This window comes from Chlorocebus sabaeus, chromosome 2 (assembly GCF_047675955.1).
Source record: "Chlorocebus sabaeus isolate Y175 chromosome 2, mChlSab1.0.hap1, whole genome shotgun sequence".
In the NCBI taxonomy this organism is placed as follows: Eukaryota; Metazoa; Chordata; class Mammalia; order Primates; family Cercopithecidae; genus Chlorocebus; species Chlorocebus sabaeus.
In genome coordinates this window covers 93,024,887-93,045,225 of record NC_132905.1, presented here as the reverse complement: position 1 = coordinate 93,045,225, position 20,339 = coordinate 93,024,887, and the positions used below count along the sequence as shown (strand labels likewise).

Below are 20,339 nucleotides of genomic sequence, written 5' to 3'. Positions count from 1 at the left end.
CGTCCTACAGATACAGCACATATCTTTCTTAATTTCCCTTAAAATTCCATAACAAGCATTTTCCCATGTCTTCGAAACATGAATTTTTACAACCACCTATCATTCTTTGGAACGGCTAAGCAATGTATTTAACAAACTCCTTCTAGATGATGTATAGCATTTAATTTAAACCAATTAAAATGTACACGTGTGCCTTATGGAATAGAATAAGAAACCTGCCACCCTGAGCCTCAGTTTTCCCCATCTCGAAAGTGGGAGAACTCTGCCTTCGCTCAGATGGCTGGTGTGCTCTTTAATTAAGATTTAGGAGGCCGGGCGCGGTGGCTCAAGCCTGTAATCCCAGCACTTTGGGAGGCCGAGACGGGGGGATCACGAGGTCAGGAGATCGAGACCATCCTGGCTAACACGGTGAAACCCCGTCTCTACTAAAAAATACAAAAAACTAGCCGGGCGAGGTGGTGGCACCTGTAGTCCCAGCTACTCGGGAGGCTGAGGCAGGAGAATGGTGTGAACCCGGGAGGCGGAGCTTGCAGTGAGCTGAGATCAGGCCACTGCACTCCAGCCTGGGCGACAGAGTGAGACTCCGTCTCAAAAAAAAAAAAAAAAAAAAAAAAAAAAAAAAGATTTAGGAAAGGCCTTGCAATTCGTGGGTGAAGGATTGCTACCTCAGTCAAAGGTTTTGCGTAGTCATCCTTAATTGTTATAATGTGCTCATTAGGGGCAATTAGCACGTTGCAGGACAACAGAGAGGAATTTATTTGGGAGTTGATCTGTGTCATTGTCCGGCGTGAGCCAGGGTGCTGGAGGTTCAGGAGGCCTGTGTTGTTGGCTCCTGACTGGAGAGACAAAAATCAGCCAGCAGCATCCAGCCCTCAATGGGCCGGGATAATCGCTGATGCTGGGCTGATCCTGAGGGCCGGAAGGAGAAATGCCGACTGGCAGGGCAGGGAGACTGGGTCTTTCATGGGTGCCAAGTACCAGCTCTCCATTTTCTTTTGCCTTCCTGATTTTAATCTTCTGGAATACATATATGATTCACCAGGATTTCTATCTCCATATTGGTTCATTGAGTGTTTGCACAGATTGTCTTAATGGCCCATGAGCTATGGTGTTTGTCTTTGGACTCCCCAGAAGTTTTCACATATGACCTTTTTTTTCCTTTGAGACAGGGTTTCACTCTGTAACCCAGGCTGGAGTGCAGTGGTGTGATCACAGCTCACTGCAGCCTCGACCTCCTGGGCTCAAGCAATCCTCCTGTCTCAGCCTCCTGAGTAGCTGGAACCGCAGGAGCACACCGCCATGCGTGGCTAATTTTTGTATTTTTTGTAGAGACAGGGTCTTGCCATGTTGCCCAGGCTGGTCTCAAACTCCTAAACTCAAACAATCCACCCACCTGGGCCTCCCAAAGTGCTGGGATTGCAGGTGTGAGTTGCCCCACCCAGCCGTGATTAATCTGGGCTCTCAATACCCTAAAATGGGAGAAGGAGGTGGCATAGAGTCTGTATGGCTGATGAATTGTCTGTATGTTTGTTGCAATTTGAAGAAATATAGTTAAAAGTCCATCTGCAGAGAGATTATGACCATCGCTTCTGTCTGACCAAGGTCTGTTTTCCTGATCGGTGAGTACAGTTATGTAAAAGGTAAAGGGATAGACTGCAGTGGTCATACTCCTGGGCTCAAGTGAGCCACCTGTCTCTGCCTCCCAAAGTGCTGGGATTACAGGTGTGAGCCACTGCGCCTGGCCCCTAACACTCTTCATTGTGGAGGTACAGGTTAGTGGGGGAAGAATTATTTAGTGCATTCTTGTGTCAACCCCTAGTTCTCAGCTAGTCTGGGGAAAGAGTTACATCCAGGAAGCTGAGGGTTCAGATTGTTGACTGGTCCAGATGTAGGCTGCAGAAGATAGCCAGGGAGGCATCCCCCATAGACAATTTCCATGGCATCTAGGAATGGCTCATTCCAAGGCTAGGAGGACCCACTGAGTTATTGTCAGACTTTGGAAAAAAATAAATTGGGATGGTTTCAAACCTCCAGGAAAAAAGGGAAGGGAGGATGGAGGGCATCCCACATCCTCCGTCTCGATCGAGATAAAATACTTGAACTTTTGACTCCATTGCACAGTTTTAACTGGTCCAAGTGCTTCTGCAGATTTTGAGCTGAGTGATACAAGCACAACGCTAGTCAGATTTGAACTACTGAGATCTTTTCTATTTCTCACCTCTAGGTGTATTTGTGAATACATGCGGACATGCCTTCATTTTACCAGAACATCTCAGATTGAGATGTTGAATGCACCTTAGTTGTTATTATTATTATTATTATTATTATCATCATCTCTGGAGACAGTGGGCTAACAGAAAACTCAAATCCTACAGGAGTTTCTCATCTCATTTTCTAGGTCAGGTGCCTCAGCGTGCATTCCCAGGTCTTTATAAGATGATGCACTGAAGGATTTCAGCAAGAAAATTCTGGAGCGTCAACTGATACGTTTTTCAGTCTCATCCTGCTCACTGTTTGAGTGTTGTCACATACACATGCATATTATTAGAGGTGAATGCATGAAGTTTTTGTTACTGAGAGAGTGGCCCTAGACCAGATGCCAGCGAACTGCAGCCCACGGCCCGAATCTAGCTTGCTGCCTCTTTTCATATGGCTCACAAGCTAGTCATAGTATTATATTTTAATAGTGTGGGAAAACATCAAAAGAAGAACAAATTTTGTGGAACATGAAAATGATACGTTTAAATTTTAGTATCCATAAACGTGGTTTCATTAGAACACACTTCTGTGGTTTGAATATCCCCTCCAAAACTCATGTTGAAACTTAGTTCCCAGCGTCACTATATTGAGAGATAGGGCCTTTAACAGGTGATTGGGGTATGGGAAATCTGCCCTCATGAATGGATTAATCTATTCATGGGTTAATGGATTAATGCGTTAATGGATTGGTGGGTTATCATGGCAGGGAAACTGGCGGCTTTGTAAGAAGAGGAAGGGAGACCTGAGCCCTCTCACCACGGGTTGTCCTGCACCACCACAGGACTCTGCAGAGGGTCCCCGCCAGCAAGAGGATCTTCACCAGATGTGGCCTCTTGACCTGAGACTTCTCAGCCTCCATAACTGTAAGAAATAAATTCCTTTTCCTTATAAATGACCCAGTTTTAGGCATTCTGTTTTAAGCAACAGAAAATGAACTAAGACAATGCTCATGCCCATTCACTACATATTATCCATGGCTGTTGCCTGCATTTTGATGGCAGAGTTGAGCAGTTGCAACAAAGACCAAATGGGCCAGTAAAAGCTGAAAATATTTACTATCTGGCTCTTACAGAAAACACTCGCCAACCCCTGCCCTAATCATTGGCTTTATTTCCTGGGACGATAGTTTTGTACTTATCCAACTTTGTGGATAGCATTTCTTTTTTTTTTGAGATGGAGTCTCACTCGGTCGCCCAGCCTGGAATGCAGTGGCACTATCTCGGCTCACTGCAACCTCCGCCTCCCAGGTTGAAGCAATTCTCTGCTCAGCTTGCCGAGTAGCTGGAATTACAGGCGCTCACTACCGTGCCCTGCTAATTTTTGTACTTCTAGTAGAATGGGGTTTTACCATCTTGGCCAGGCTGGTCTTGAACTCCTGACCTTGTGATCCACCCACCTCAGCCTCCCAAAGTGCTGGAATTACAGGCGTGAGCCACTGTGCCTTAATAAACTTTCTCAAATAACTTACATATATATTGAATGAGTACCGCCCCCCTCAATAATTTTACCTGGGATTGGGGAGGAGGCATTAGAAGAAGGCCAGGAAAAACACCTTGAAGTCAGCAGACTGTGAAAAGTCAAGAAGCTGCACAAAGAGTTGATTTGGAGGGCTATGAATGAGCTTGAGGGCAGGCCATGCATGTCCTCTTTAATCTGCTGCTGTCTTTGTTTGGATGTTGATACTGCAGTCAGCCGGTGGTTACAGTGTCACCTCCAGCCTCATGTTAGTGTCATGCTGCCTTGTACTACACTTACTGAGCACTTCCTTCCCCGGGAACCCACAGATCTACATTCAAATTTATTTCTCCCCTTAACATTCCTGGGAGAGGTGCTTTCATTGGATACAATCTCTTGTGATCAATTCACTTTTTAGGTCCATGAAATTTTAAAAAGAGACAAACCCTCATCAGAAATGGGAGAACCTTGACAGAGTCTTGTTCTGTTGCCCAGGCTAGAGTACAATGGTGCGATCTCGGCTCACTGCAACCTCTGCCTCCCGGGTTCAAGTGATTTGCCTGCCTCAGCCTCCTGAGTAGCTGGGATTACAGGGGCGCACCACTTCGCCTGGCTAATTTTTGTATTTTTAGTAGAGACAGGGTTTCACCATGTTGGTCAGGCTGGTCTCGAACTTCTGACCTCATGATTCTGCCTGTCTGCACCTCCGAAAGTACTGGGATAACAGGTGTGAGCCGCTGCGCCGGGCCTATTTGCTGTTTGAATGTAGGTGAATAACTGGGTCCAGCCCCATTTATTGATTCCAAAGCTGAACCTTACTTGTCTGACTCTTATTTGATCAGCTATTCTGCTATTTTGTGTAGGAAGATTTAGATTCCAGGAACCCTGGTTACCTTAAAGTTTTGATGAACATGACAGGTTTCTGCCAGCAGGTAAGATATTCATCTTAACAAGATTTTTTTTTTTTTTGGTGGATGTCCAAAATAGAAGTTCTTGAGAACCCAGGTGAGAGGGTGCATGTGGGTTTAGGCAACTGGTCAGCCCCCCAAAATAAGATCCAGTAAAGGCATGACAGACAGAGTCTCTGGTGCAGGAAGTAGCTTATTCCAGATGTTAGGAGGAAACAAAAGAAGTGGCTGGGTTGTGAATCTGTGTAATTTACCAGTGGATACTACGGTTGGATGACAAGTAGAAAACCTCAGAGTGCTGAGTAAGAAAAGAAATGGTTCTGATGAAGAAGGCCTAACTCAGAGAAGATGGAAGATTTTATTCTGGGAGGAAGAATAGACTTTAGTAACATGTAGTGGACTTTACTAGCTCAGAAGTCCTCTGGAGTTCTGAGTCAACTGCTTATTAATACCGTGTTATGTAATGACAGAAGGATGCACACAGTAAACTTTCCAGAAAAGCAAAAACCACAAAAGTGGGCAGAACCTTCATTTCCCCTTTGTTTGCTGATTAGTGGAGGTTCACGTGATTTCTTTTAAGGCTGGTACAGTCCCTCCACTGGCATCCAAGAAACGGAAATCTCCCAATGTTAGTAATCCCGTCAGAAGTTTTGGTTTTCTTGGAAAACATGCCTGGTGGCCTACTGGGGGCCTACAGGTCACACACCTCCACTGCTTGAAGCTGTCTCTCTCAGGGTGCATGGGTGACATCGTGTTCAGATGGATGCTTTGAATCCAGGGTCCCAGTCCCCAGCTGCTGAGACGTGACACCAGTAGTGTGATTACCTGAAAAAGATAATTGGCTCGTACTTCTCTCAATATGAAAAGTTTAAAAAATATGTGAAATGATCATGCTAGAGAAATAAATTCAGTAAGTCCAAATCTAAAATAATCTAATCTGATTATTATTTTCCGTTTTGAATATTTATAGAAGTCTTAAAATACTGCCAGTCATGGTGCTCACGTGATTTTTGCACATAGACCGCCTCACAATGAATGAAGTGAACGGCTCCTTCTTTCACTAGGGGCACGAAGTCACAACCTGGCTTGTCCCTGGGATTTGCCTGCTGTGTGTTCCCTCCTTGTCTTCATGAGAGGGGTCCAGGCAGAGCATCCTGCCTGGATTCCCACGTCTGGACAGTGCCAGGAACTTGACAGTGGAGGGCTGTGATGTGGTTTGGCTGTGTTCTCCCCCAAATCTCACCTTGAATTGTAGCTCCCATAATTCCCGTGTGTTGTGGGAGGGACCCAGTGGGAGATAACTGAATTATGGGCACAGTGTCCCCCATACTGTCTTCGTGGTAGTGAATAAGTCTCATGAGATCTGATGGTTTTATAAGGGGAAACCAGGCTGGGTGCGGTGGCTCACGCCTATAATCCCAGTACTTTGGGAGGCCGAGGCGGGTGAATCACAAGGTCAGGAGATTGAGACCATCCTGGCTAACACGGTGAAACCCTGTCTCTACAAAAAAAAAAAAAAAATACACACACACAAAAAAAATTTAGCTGGTTTGGTGGCAGGCACCTGTAGTCCCAGCTACTCGGGTGGCCGAGGCAGGAGAATGGTGTGAACCCAGGAGGTGGAGTTTGCAGTGAGCTGAGATCGCGCCACTGCACTCCAGCCTGGGCGACAGAGTGAGACTCCGTCTCAAAAAAAAAAAAAGGCCGGGGGGAACCCCTTTCACTTGGTTCTCATTCTTTCTTGCCTGCCGCCGTGAAAGATGTGACTTGCCTTCTGCCATGATTGTGAGGCCTCCCCAGCCACGTGGAACTGTGAGTCCGTTAAACCTGTTTTCTTTACAAATTACCCAGTCTTGGGCATGTCTTTATCAGCAGCATGAAAATGGACTAATACAGGCTGCACCCTGGTCCTGCCTTCTGCTGTGTTTCCCTGAGGCAGCAGAGCCTCCTATGAAACGTGTCTCCCTTTACAGCCTCTCTTTAGTGTCTGCCTCACCTCCTCACTCCACTTATCCCACGCTTCGCTGCCACTTCTATGATGAGCCGCTGCTTCAGAAGGGGTCCCCTGAATGGTCTGCTGATGGCTTGGCCTTCTGAGCCTCCGTCCCTCCCTGTGCACTGGGGGAAGCCCCTTCTCCTGCAGACAGGCTCTCAGGCCACAGGGGATGGGTGTGGAATGGCAGGTGTGGCCGGAAACGCGGGGATGTGTGAGGATTGTGTGTGCATGTGGGGTGTGTGAATGTGTGTTAGCATTTGAGAGTGTGCACATGTGAGTGTGTGCATGTGTGTGTGCACATGTGTGTGAATGTGTGTGAGCATTTGAGAGTGTGCACGTGTGAGTGTGTGCATGTGTGAGTGTGCACGTGTGTGCATGTGATGTGTGTGAGCATTTGAGGGTGTGCATGTGTGTGTACATGTGGTGTGTGTGAATGTGTGTGAGAGTGCGCATGTGTGCATGTGGTGTGTGTGTGAATGTGTGAGCGTTTGAGTATGTGTGTGTGCATGTGGTACATGAATGAATGAGAATGTGTATGTGTGTATTGGGAAAGTGAGTGTGATTGTGTATGTGTGAGTGTATGTGAGCATGAGTATATGGGTGGCAGTGAGTGTGCGGGTGTTCATGTATGAGTGTGTGTGTGTGCATGTGAGTGCATATGTGTGTCGGTGAGTATTGGTCTGAGTGTGTGGACACCAGAGTGAGTGCTTGAGAGTGTGTATGAATGAGTGTGCAGGCGTGAGTGTGAGCATGAGTGTGTGAGCATGAGTGTGTGAGTGTGAGCATGGGTATAAGTGTGTGTGTGAGGGGTGAGGTTGCAGCAGGTGTCTTACTCATCTAACTTTGCCAGTGGAATAGGCAGGCGCTCCCCTCCCATCTTGAGGTGCCCTGTGTGGCGAGCTCAGGGCTTCTGAGGACAAGAGGGTGGCAGAGGGCACCACTTATGGCATGAGTGAAGTCTGCTGGTGGCTGCTGTAAGCTGTTTGTCACGTTGCCTTACAGGCATATTCTATAAAGCAAATTGGTTTGCTTTTCCTTAAATGAGCCTAGGGAAGCCAGGGGTAGGGTGACAGGTAGCTGGAGAGGAGGATTTTCTCACTCGCTCGTAGAATTGTACTGTGGGGTGAATGGGCAGGTGCATGAGGGGTCAGTAGCAGGTGGGCTGGGCGCAGAGCCCCACTGCACAGGGTCCCTCTGATCCACATGGGCCAGTCCCACCCCAGCCTCTTCCCAGGTGCTTTTACCTCCAGCACCTTCCGATCTGCTCAGACTTCTAGTAGTGGGGTCTTTGGGGGTCCTCAGGGCTCTGTCCTGGATGTGCCTTGAACTCCAGCCTGTTTCCTTTAGGGCCTCCATGGCCTCCTGGGGCCCCGGAAACCTCCATATGCCTGTACTGCCCTGGCTGTACCCCTGCTCGTTCTTCTTGTCTGAGCTCCACACCCGTGTGTGTGTCTGCACATCCTGCCCCCACCTCCCCACAGTGCTTCTCAGAACCTCCATAACACCCTGCCGTGAATAATTCTATGCGGCAACTTGACTGGGCCATGGGGTGCCCAGATATTTGGCCTAACATGATTCTGGGCATTTCTGTGAGGCTGTTTTTGGACGAGTTTATCATTTAAGTTGATGAGTGAGCAAAGTAGATTGTCCTCCCCAGTGTGGGGGGCGTCATGCAATCAGCTGAGGGTCCTGAGCTGAGTAGAACATGGCTGGCCCTCCCCCAGGTAAGAGAGAACTCCTCCTGCCTGCCAGCCTTCCAGCTAGCACGTGGGCTTTTTCCTGCCTTCGGGCTAGGACTCAAACCCCAGCTCTTCCTGGGTCTTGAGCCTGCAGCTTTTGGACTAGAACCTACACTCCGGGCTCTCCTGGTTCTCAGGCCTTTGGACTCAGATGGGACTGTACCTTCAGCTCTCCTGGGTCTCCAGCTTGCTGACTGCAGATCTTGGAACTTCTTTGCCTCCATAATCACACAAGCCAATTCCTTGTAATGCATCTCTATCTATCTATGTCCCCTATAGTTAAGTTTCCTGGGGAATCCTGAAGGATACACCCCCTTCCTCTCCCTCAGCACAGAGTTGTTCTGTGCACTTGGCTAAGCCTCCACAGCTTCCCTCAGGACAGGGCATCCATCACCATCTCCCACCCGGACAGCAGCAAACACTGCCCTGGTGGCTTCCTGGTGCCATCCTTGGCTCCTTCCCGTCCATTCTCCAGCGGCTGCCAGCGTGAACTTGAAGAACCTGTGACATGTCCTTCAGAGCATTCTACTTCCTGTTCCAGAAGGACAACCCCTCATACTTTCCCGTGGGCCACACACCACCCCTTCCTCAGCGCCCCAGGCTGGCATCCTCTCCCTGCCTTCAGCCTTCTTTTCCGAGGTAGCGCTGATACCAGATGTCGCTAAATAGCAACTTGCGTAACTGTTCAGCTTCTCTCTAGTAGAGGAGATCATAAGCCTCATGAGATCCCAGAGTCTCTGTCTTCTTCAGTACCCCCCAGCACCCACCCCAGGGCAGGGCCACAAAGAGTTGTGGAGTGCCCAAGTGGTGAATGAACATGGAATGCAAAGGCTGAGGGTGCATTGACCAGGAGCACGGGGGGCAGCAACTTGTGGAACAGCCGCAGCACAGATGAAGTGGCCAGGCTCCTAGGGAAGCCTGACTAGGGAGCTGGAGGGAGGCCCGGGGATGGCGGGAGAGAGGGAGAGGGTGTGTGTGGTCACGGCCTGGGAGGCCAGCAGACCAGAGCTGGGAGGGCTTTGCACATCTCTCCGGAGCTTGGGTCCATCCTGGAAGCCATGGGGAGCAAGGATTGAAACTGGGAGCGGGCTCTGGCTGTTGGAGGTAAAGCTGCTGGTACCACTGAGCCTTAACACTCAGGAAAGTGGTCCTGGCTGCAAGGTCAGGGAGCCAACAGAAGCCAGTGCCTGATCCGGGCTGGGTTTTCTCAGCCGTCCCCCAGGAAGAGGCTGCATCGGGAATGAGGACACAGAAGCTGGCTAGGATGGCTTCTGATCCCAGTAGGGCCTCTCAGGAGCCCTGACAGCCAGCCTCTTGGTCTGACTAATTCAAAAGAATATTCTTATTTTACAGGCGTGGGGCAAGCTTTCCTTATCAGCAGTGGGGATGCACTGTTTTATTTATAGAATCAACATGTTTTCACAGCAACAAGAATGACTTGAATCCTGCCGGCATGTTGGCGTTGTTTGTGCAAAGGTACGTCTGTCTGTCGGCATGTTAGGTGATCCAGCTTCCTCTCCGAATCCCTGCCTCCCACCTCAAAACACACGCAGGCTCCACGGAGCAAGTCTCTTTTCGTTCGTGGAGGCGCTGGCCTGGCAGGGCTGAGGCGGAACACACAGCCAGTGCCTTGGGCCGGCGTCAGCCTTGGCTCTGGGGGCTGTATTTCCAGCTGACTCTTGGCTGGCCAGGAGGGGAGTGAGCCAGGTGCTGGAGGCTGTGAAGAGGAAGCTGTGTTCAGAGAGGTTCAGCGGTTGCCCACGCAGGCGGCCCTGAACAAACACCCTTTTCTGACCTCCAGCTGCTAGTAAGAAAGTGCAGGGAGGACAGAACGAAAGCTGAGGTCAGACCGTTTCTTCCCCCACACCTCCGCAGTCTCTTCCCTTTTGGGGAATGTGGGCCCTGCCCACTTACCGCCCACTTACCTGTCCCACTGCCACTCCACTGCCTGCACAAAAGCAGGCGAGAAGCTCCTCCCCCCAAAGAGCTTTTCCCCAGGTCCTGCTGAGGTGACCCCCACACCTTCGCCTCCCAGGACACAGACTGCTTGGATCATGGGTTCCCAGTGTTTTGGAATGAGGGTCCTTTGTAATGTCAACACTTCTTAAAGATTCAAGGGATAGGTTGGTATTTGTTAGAGAAAATAACTATTGTCAAGTAGGTGTTATAAATAAATTGTTGACCCTTTTAAGGCAATTGGGGTTTGCTAGTCTTAATAGCACCTACATATGTATTGCAAAACAGTCAATCAGATTTGTTCAGATTTCAGACAATGCTTGTTGGACACCTGAGTTCCTTCCTAGACACCTTGTCGTAATTTGGTGCTTTCTCACCCCTGGTCTGTGGCTCCCCCAAGATGGGGATTACTGAAGTGACTGAATGATGCATTATGGTCCTGAATTCAGTGCTGGGTGAACATGTCTTGTCTTCCCAGGGAGTTTAAAAGGCCTCTTGGAGGGCTGGGACGATGGCTGGTGGCCCCATGTCTTGTGCGGAAGTGGACACAAGGCAGGCATATTGCTACCGATGACCCCATGGCAGAACCAGAGGGGTTTTACCCCAGAGGCTGTTTTAGGAAAAACAAATCTCCAATGAAAGCTACACTGTAATCACACGAGAAGAAACTGTCACTCAAGAGGCCAAGGTGGTGGCACAATAAGGCCATTTATTCAAAGGTATATTTTGTTAGGGAAAAATAGTCAAGGCTGTGGAAATGGTTAGGGCTCGAGCACCAGTTCCGTACACAGGGAGGGGGTGGACACTAATCGCGTTTGAGCATCACAGAAGAAACAGTGGAAACTCACCCTTTGTAAAAGCAGAAGACACACAGACGGGAACAGGGTCGGGGGGCCGAGAGCACCTGAAAACAAAAGCCACAGGGTGGCAGAGGAAGAAAAAGAAAAAAAGAGACAGGCTTCCACCAGCACAGTTTGGCTTCTCTGCCTCGAAGGAACCGGAAACAGGCTCAAACAGCTTAGAGCAGAAATCCTCTCTGAGGTGACAAGGCGGGAAAAGTCGTGACTTCCTTAGAAAAAGCTGATCTATTAGCACTGGAGTTATTCCTGTTAAAGATGCTCCTCCAGAGAAGAGAATTATGTGACCCATTGTCCATTAGAATTCAAAGATTCTTTCGTTCACATCAGGTCAGGCCTCTAGTTCTTTTTTTTTTTTTTTTTTTTTTGAGACGGAGTCTCGCTCTGTCGCCCAGGTTGGAGTGCAGTGGTGCAATCTCGGCTCACTGCAAGCTCCGCCTCCCGGGTTCACGCCATTCTCCTGCCTCAGCCTCCCGAGGAGCTGGGACTACAGGCGCCCGCCACTGCGCCCGGCTAATTTTTTCTATTTTTAGTAGAGACGGGGTTTCACCATGGTCTCGATCTCCTAACCTTGTGATCCGCCCGCCTCGGCCTCCCAAAGTGCTGGGATTACAGGCGTGAGCCACCGCGCCCGGCCTAGGCCTCTAGTTCTTGCTTTTTGGGAACCGTGAGAGCTTTTGAAGCAGAGCCAAGTGCTTGTGGACATGTGACCTAAGCCCTGTCCTCTCCATCTGTCACTCAGGGCCTGTGGCTTTTCTAAGTGAAAAGTACAATATGGTAGACCTCAGGGTTGTCCTGGTTCGGCGGCAGCCAGCTGGAGGACCCTGTACCATTTCCCTGTAAGACCCCTGGGTCTTAGTATGTCCATCTGTGAAATGGGGGAGTGGACTTCATTGCCTCTGAAGTCCCTTGAGGTTTAGGTGTCTATCCTGTTCTAGAAAGTGTCCCAGATAATTTTTCTTTCCTGCGGGGTCAACATCTTGTGAGTATGGGGACCAGGCAACGTGAGCTCCAGCTCTAACTCTGTCCCAATCAACTGTGTGACCTTGGGCAAGTTGCTTAACTTCTCTAGGCCTCAGTTTTATCATCTGTGAAATGAAGTTAATGGAGTGTTTGTTGTTGTTGTTGTTGTTGTTTTTAGTTTGTTATTTTAAATCTTATCAGTTGTTGGGAGGATTAAATGAATTTGTGCAGTGCCTGGTGTCTGGTACCTGCTCAGTGGATGATGCACACCCTGTGAATAATAGTTACTCCATCACACAGCAGCCCCAGGAGTCGTGCTGAAATCTCTCTTGGGATCTGAGGCATCATATAATTGGCCAAAGGAACCCATTACAAAGTGAAATAGGTGGCAGGTGAAAATATGTGCAGAAACGCCCTGGGTTCAATTAAAAATATGTGGTAAGAGATGCTAGAATTCCAGGTTCTAGCATAACAATTTGAATATTCATTAGATTGCAACAGCGGTTCTCAGGTTTAGTTTGTGTCGGAATTCCCTGGAGGGCGTGTTAAAACATGGATTTCAGAGTTCTGATTCAGAAGATCTGGGTGAGGCCCAGGAGTTTGCATTTCTAACAAGCTCCCAGGTGATGCTGACGCTGCTGGCCCTGAGAGCACACCTTGAGGACTACTGGATTACCGATTGTATTCTAACGCTGCTTTTTTTCTCTCTTCCAAATTTGAGTAATGCTTAGATCCCATTTAAAGGGGAAAAAACAATGGAATCTCTCTCATTTGTAAAACACTGTGTTAGTCTTATTCTACAAAACTGTCTTTCAACTGTGAATTTATGAAAGTAGAATAATTTTTAAAATTTATATTGTCAACTGAATGGAAATATAACATGGAAACATTTTTCTAGAAAGTTCACACCATGTGGAATACAACCTAAGAAACATTATTCTAAAACAGAAACGTTCCTGTTCTCTCTGTACCTGTAAGGGTAACGAGGAAGTAAATGCAGGAAGGGGATTGTGAGTGGCCAGATTTGGATTTTGAGTCCTTTTCTGCCTGGGATCCCCCTCTGTGAGGGGCCGTGGGCTGTGCACGGCTCTCTGGACCCTGTTGCTTTGCTGGAAGAAGATTCAGTGTGAGGCTCTGAATCTTTGCCATCAGCTGCTGGGAAATACAGGACCTTCTGCTGGCAGGGTCAGGCTGTCAGGGTTCTTGGCTGCGGAAAGAGGAAGCTGGAAGCTGGGCGGGACAGGGTGGGAGGTGCCAGGGCTTTGGCGTGAGTTTTCCTGTTATTCTATTCTGTTGGCTAGTTCCTAAATTTAGTTTAGGTTAAAAAAAGAAATGTTTCAAGTACAAAGTGGGTTGAGCAGTCCCCTGGGGAAGCTAGCTGTGCCGTGGAGATGCACACTGCTTGCACTGACTCGATATTCTTTTTTTTCATCAGGTGTCATCTCGCTGGAGGGCAGAAGGATTCCCTGGAGGCTGGGGGCCAGCAGGACAGAGGAAACAGAAAGTACATGGCCGATGATGTCTTTCGACCACAGAAAGGGCTGGAAGAAGCAGGGACCCACTGTTTGAATAAACCCAGTGGAAAAACAGAAGCCCCATTTCATACTTGACTCAGCTCTTCAAGTTTAAATCTTGAATCTCCTCAACTACACGGAACAGTGTTTCTCCCAAGTCATCTGACACCCACTCTGTTTTCTGGATCATTCCTTCCTAGAGAACCTTGCTCTTGGAGGGCTGTGATCTGCTCTCACCCACTTGCCTTTCTGATCCACTGAGTGCATCTCAATAGTCACTTGGGGCGTTCTGATCACTCATGACCAGGAAGGGTTGGGTGGCTCGTGGAGCTTGGGAAGCACTCTCACTGTGGTGGTCCCCATCGGTGGTCATGGGGTTGCCACACTGAGCCACGTTTCTGCCCTCATCTCTCTCTATGTTACCATGGAATCTCTGACTGAGGACCCATGGACTCACCCAATGTGATAAAGTCCTGAAGCCCAGCCAGGACTTCCGACCCCAGCCGCAGGGCTTTCCGATATACAGACGCATAGAACTTGAGAGGAAATCGACTTAGAAACCTGAAGTTGGAAAACTGGTTGCCTGACATTCTGTGCAAGACTGAATATCTGAGGAACGAGGGCTGTGTAACTTTGGGAACATGTCTTTTCCGGCCTATGTAGACCCCAGGAAACTTTGCAGTTCTTCCCCAAGTATGGATGGAGTCAAACTTGATGTCCTTTCATCCCCCCATCCCATCCCCTAATCTGTATCCTTTGGAAATTTTAGAGTGCCAGGCCTCATGTAAATACACTGAAAACAATTTAAGTCATTTATGTTCTACTAAGCCAAGAGTTCTTAGTGGTGGAAGAAGATGGGGTCTTACATGAATGAAAGGGTCTTGGCTATTTGCATTGGTATCAACAAAAGGACTAGACGCTTGCACTAAAATAAAGAGCTGAGAGATGGGGGCAGGAAGTGGGGAGCTGGGACCCAAGCCCCACCTTCCTGAGTCTGCCTGTCACCAGGAAGGCTGGAGATGCCAGACGCTGTCCTGATGCTCCTCTGGGTGGTGTCTCCACCTGCTTGTTTTCAGGAGAGGCCTAGCAGAGGAGGTACAGGACATTGCTAAGTGGATTGAATAATATTCCCCCAAATTCATGTCTAACCAGAACCTCAGAATGTGACTTTATTTAGAAGCAGGGTCTTTGCAGATGTTAAGTCAAGATAAGGTCATAGTGAATTAGAGTGGCCCCAAATCCAGTGCCTGCTCTCCTTCTAGGAAGGGGAGACACAGGAAGAAGGCTGCGTGAAGCTGGAGGCAGAGACGGGGGCGGTGTAGCCATGGCCAGGGAATGGTGGCTGGGACAGGCAGGGAAGGTTCCTCCCTGAGCCTTCAGGGGAGCGTGGCCCTTCCACCTTCTTGTTGCCAGACTTCTGCCCTCCAGAATTATGAGACGATAAATTTCTGTTGTTTTAAGAACAAAAGAATTAACACCTTTGTGGTTGTTTTTATGGTAGCCCTAGGAAATGCATACAGCTGGGGAGACCTTCTTCCAGGGACCTGCCTCTGAAAGCATAAAAGCAAGTGCCTTCCAGCTTCTGGCAGGGTGGTGGCCCCAGCCTCGGTGCTCCCCCTACCCTCCCGCCCCCCGCCCCACCACTCCGCTGTCTCCCTCCTCACTGCTTCCTGCTCAAGGCTCTGTGGCTGCTGGCAAGGCTCTGTGGGGAAGGGGTTCAAGAGAAGGCCTGGTGTCGGCCCACGGTCCATTCTGGACAGACAGCTTGGCTTGCTGCGGTGGTCCTTTTCCTCTTTGTGCGCATGTGCTGGAGAGAGAAAGGCGAGGGAGGAAGTGGAGGAGGCTGGGGCTGCAGAGCCGAGGAAACCGAATGAAACCCTCTGAGAAGCAGCAACCCAGCGGGTGTGAAGCTTGGCCTCAATGCCGCGGACAGGGCTCTACAGGGGGGGCTGGAGTGAGAGAACTTCGTCGTCACAGCTCTGCCCCTCACTCACTATGTGACCCAAGCAGGACACACTTCCCAGCTGCCTCAGTCTCCTCATCTGAGGAATGGGCTGATTCACACAGTATCACATCCTAGGGTGTGCTGAGGATGTCACACACATATCCCTGGCAAGGCTGCTGGGAGGACCAAGTGAGTGAGCAGGTGCAAGACCATTGTCTCCCCGGTCAGTGCTGTAAAACAGTAGCTGCTAGAGGATTGCAGTGATATTGTCGTTTCCTTAGTAACAGACGTTGCTGTTTGGGAAATTCCTATAGCCAACGGCCAAGCTCCTGGCATTTGATGCTGGTGTCTCCAAAGATTGGTTCTCATCTCTCGAGGGCTTGTTTTTCATAAGGGCACACTCTCGCCCCCACAGCATGCAGGCTGATGTCACACGCCGCCCTGAATCACAGCGTGGTACCACCTGTTTCCCTGACGTAAAGCTAGGAGAGGAATGATGTGACCATCCCAAATGTTCCAGTCACCCTGACCTTTAACCCTGGCTTCTAAGAAGGCTCCAGATGTTTCTTGTGGTTAGAGCTCCCAGAAAATGACTCCTTCCTCTATGAGACATTATCTGATGACAAGAAGATTCTGAACGATGTGGGGGAGTGAGAATATTTTCATAATATCTGCCATTAGAATGACTTAGAAATGGAAGGCCCAGGTTGAGAAATTAGGATCCCATGCACGCTGTACTCTTGTGAGGAGGTGCAGAAGTTACCTCTTCCCTTGGAAATTCTCCTTCTTAGAACTTGGGTATTTATCAGCCACCTCACTGGCTGCTTGAAGGATGGTCACCTTTTTCTGTATTGGTTTGCAAAGAAAGGAAGTTGCAAAAGGTCACAAAGCAACTCCATATCCTTTGGAAATTTTAGCGTGCTGGGCCTCATGTAGATAAACTGAAAACAATTTAAGTCTTTTATGGTGTACTAAGTCAAGAGTTCTTTAGCAGTGGAAGAAGATGGGATCTTGCATGAATGGAAGGGTCTTGGCTATTTGCACTGGTATCAAGGGAAGGACTAGATGCTTGCACTAAAAGAAAAAGCTGAGGGATGGGAACAGGAAGTGGGGAGCAAATCTGAGACTGAATAAATGTAAATAAAAGAGCTAAGATTGTTGAGCAGGTACTAGAAGCTGGGTCAGATTTTATTCCCGAGAAATCTCAGTTATTCTGCCTCCTCCTAGATAGGGAATGTGTTGCTTACCTTCGTCCACACCTGGCTCATACCAACCATGCAACCAATAACTGTTCATCAGACGAAGGTTGTCAAAGGCTCGGACAACCCTTCAGTAACTCTTTCAGGGAAGCCACCCGCCCATTTCATCTTATCTGCTTGGCTTTCGGTGTTTATCATGTCAGTGACTCTTTATCCCAGACCAGAGGTTGATTTCGGTCACCTGCCGGGGTCATTAGAGCCGTGATGTCATCACACACCTGGCCCAGCTGGTTGGGACTGGGACTTCGATGCTGTGTCTGTGACCAGGTTTGTTAGGCTTAGCAGAGAGCTGGCATCCTGGCCTCTGGCCGGGGTCAGGGTTTCCCAGCAGGGCGTCTCCTTCCTGGAAACACCCTCTTCTCCCAGCCTTTGGTCTCCTCTCCTGCATCTGGCGCCCAGAACCTCCCTGGGCCTCCTCTATCCCTCCAACCACCTGCCTGGACTTAGCTGGCTTCCAGATTCAGCAAGGAGAGGGGTGAGGGGCTGGAAGGCAGGGTCCGGCCTGGGGTCTTCTGATGCCCTATGCTGTGACTTGGCTCCTTGTAGCTGCTGCTCTGTCTCTGGGATGAATCAGTGGGAGGTGGAGGCTCTGGAAGGATGCACGGTGGCTCCAGGGTTCTATCTGGCAACAGTATGAGTCTAGGTCTTCATTGTCAAAGGAAATACTTACAGGTCAGAGATACAGTTCCTTATGGCTTGATTTGGGCCATGACATCTCCCAGAAAGCGTCTTCTGAGGTGAGAGATTTTGGCAACCTCCAGGGCAACAGGTTTCCTCTTTGCACCTCATGACCATCTTTCCTGGCTTAGAAATGAATGTCAGCCCCGGTCAATGTACATTGTGTGTCATTTAAGAATTACTAATATATGGGTGGAATTACACTAACATGTCCTCACCGTGATGGTTCCTTTTGGGTTCCATAAGGGATACAAAGGTGAACTGAGCACACATCTTGTCTTCAAGAACTCTGACGTAGCAGGGATACAGGTGCGCACACGTGTGTATGCAGATACATACACACGCACACGCTGTATTAGGTCTGCTGCTGCTCTAACAACTGATCACAAACACGGTGGCTTAAAACAATGCAAACTTACTATATTACACTTACTATATTACACTCCTGGTGGCCAGCTACCTGACCCAGGTCTCCTGGGTCTAACATGAAGGTGGCGGCGCTGCTCTCCTTTCTGGAAATTCTGTTCTCCTGTGCTTTCCGGCTTCTTCCGGCCCCGGGCTGGTGGCCCCTTCTCTGTCTCTGACCCTTCTGTGCTTACACCTCTCCGTGCCCACATCGGGGAAAAGATCCCCACTTTAAGGGCTCGTGTGATGAGATTGGGCTCACCTGGATAGTCCAGAAGAATTTTTCTCATCTCAACCTTGATCACACCTGCAAAGTCCCTTTTGCCATGGAAAGTAACATACTCATGGGTTCCAGGGATTAGGAGATGGCCCTGTTTTGCCATATTTTGCTGGGGGCGGGGAGGATATTATTCTGCCTACCATAAACATGTACACACAAATAGTAACAATAAGTATAAATTTATGTTTATATATGTATAAACAATTACTATGATACAACATAGATGAGTGATTCGGAGTTTATTGGCACTCCTGCCTGGGGGTGTACTCCAGATCTGGGTTGGAGAGGGGGGCAGTGTTGTATAGGGGATGAGTTTGCAAAAGTATGACATACATCGCTATGTCATACCTTCATATCGGTCAATCATCTACCTATTTTTATTTTATTTTGTGTTTTTTTTTTTTTTTTTTTTAGTGACAGGGTTTCAATCTGCAGTGGCACCATCTCTGCAACCTTGAACTCCTGGGCTCAAGTGATCCCCCTGCTGTAGCATCCAGAGTAGCCAGGACTATAAGCACACGCCACCACACCCAGCTAATTCTTAATTTTTAAAGGTTTTTGGTAGAGACAGGAATCTATCTGTGTTTTCAGTGTTACTCGTAGGAAGTCATGGCTGAGAAACAGTGACTGCTGTGTGGGCACCAGGGAAGAAAGAGGTGCTTTTAATGCTTGGGAGTTGGAAAGTCTTAAAGAGGAGAGTCCTTGGAGGATGTGAAGCTGGGCATCCAAGGATGGGAGGGTTTCGCAGATGGGAGGTCAGTCTGGGTAGGAAAAGACATCACAGGCAGGTAAGAGGGTCCCTGAGTCTGGCAGTCAGATTGCAGGTGGGGGCTTTATAAGGAGCAGGTAACTGGAAGTCACGGAGGTCAGGGCCCCTGCCAAGGGTGTAGGCCCAGGCAGCTTTCAGAGATGCAGAGCGGGACAGGGAAATACCCAGGACTGTCCGAGGAGCACAGCACAGCAGCGGCAGAGATGGGGTGGCTGGTGGGTGTGGGGAGGACTCAGCCCTGCTGGGGGCACGAAGGTGGGGATGGAGGAGGGTGGGCACCAAGGCTGGTCCTGAGGCAGTGGAGGGTGGGTGGGTCCCTTCCAGAAACGACCATCACGGGGCATCTTTATCCAATCGCAGATCAGCAGGCTCAGCGCTACCCTGGACTCATTGGAAATGCAGATTCTCAGGCCCTGCCCGGCCCTCCTGAATCAGAAATGCTGGGGAGGGGCCCCGACATCTGTGTTCTCACAAGCCCCAGGGGATTTTGTGGCGCTCAAGTTGCAGAGCCACTGTCCTGTTGCGTTTTCCTCCCTCCCAGTCACCCTCTTCCTTCTCCTGAGCTTGTCCTCCCCAGTGGTGGTCAAGGCTGGGCCTCCATGCGTCTCACACTCAGCTGTCTTCCCATTGTGACAGGTCATGGTGAGCCTCTACGGCTTCTGAGAAGTCACCCAGATGACTCAAAGTTAAATCACCTGCTTTGCAGCAGAGCCAGGGGGTGGTGGGGGCATCACTGCTTGACAACAGGAAGGGCTGTTAAACAAAGGCTGGTGGCCAGGAGTTCCCCTACTTCCCAAGAATTCGAGGAAATAGCGTCCTTGTAGTGTCAGGGATTCAGGGCGAGGAAACAGGACTCCCTTCTAGCGTGTGATGTCAACACAGGAGTAACGATGGACTTCCCACCTCCAGTGTCCCTAAAAGCGGGCGCTCATCCACTGCGACCCTGCTTCAGGGTGGGGACATGGACAGGTGGCTTCATGAAGCCCCGCACCCTTCCAAGCATCTCGTCAGCTCCATTCCTGTCTGGAATATTCCAAGAAGAACCTTATAAGATGGAGAATGAGGGTCTTCTTGTAAACCTCAGTCACGCTACAGCAGAAACCTACAGGGAGGCCAAATAAACTGGGGGCTCTGTGGATTGCACGTCTCCCCCCGCTTGTCGAAGTAAGGGACAGTTTCACTCCTAGGCGGTGCCGCCTGGTGCCAAGGGTGAGCTGGGCCAGGAAGGTAACAATGATGGGACGAGAATAGGGAAACGAAGCTGAGTTTCTGTAGAAAGTGTATCACCTATCAGGTCTTTCACTTTATTTTCTAATTTGCAAAGATACCTCTGATTTTCCTACTGTCAACCATTGA

General features: G+C 49.2%; 1 long non-coding RNA gene across 2 annotated transcripts; it reads left to right on the top strand.

Annotated features, from left to right (window-relative positions):
- Positions 1-626: 626 nt before the first annotated feature.
- On the top strand, positions 627-15,280 carry LOC103218868 (uncharacterized). 2 transcript variants are annotated; one of them, XR_491746.3, is made up of 4 exons: positions 627-3,122; positions 9,711-9,833; positions 10,792-11,032; positions 13,569-15,280. It is a non-coding gene; the product is annotated as an uncharacterized lncRNA (long non-coding RNA). The 2 variants fall into 2 exon arrangements; XR_491745.3 differs by lacking the exon at positions 627-3,122 and having other exon boundaries at positions 4,676-9,833.
- Positions 15,281-20,339: the final 5,059 nt, after the last annotated feature.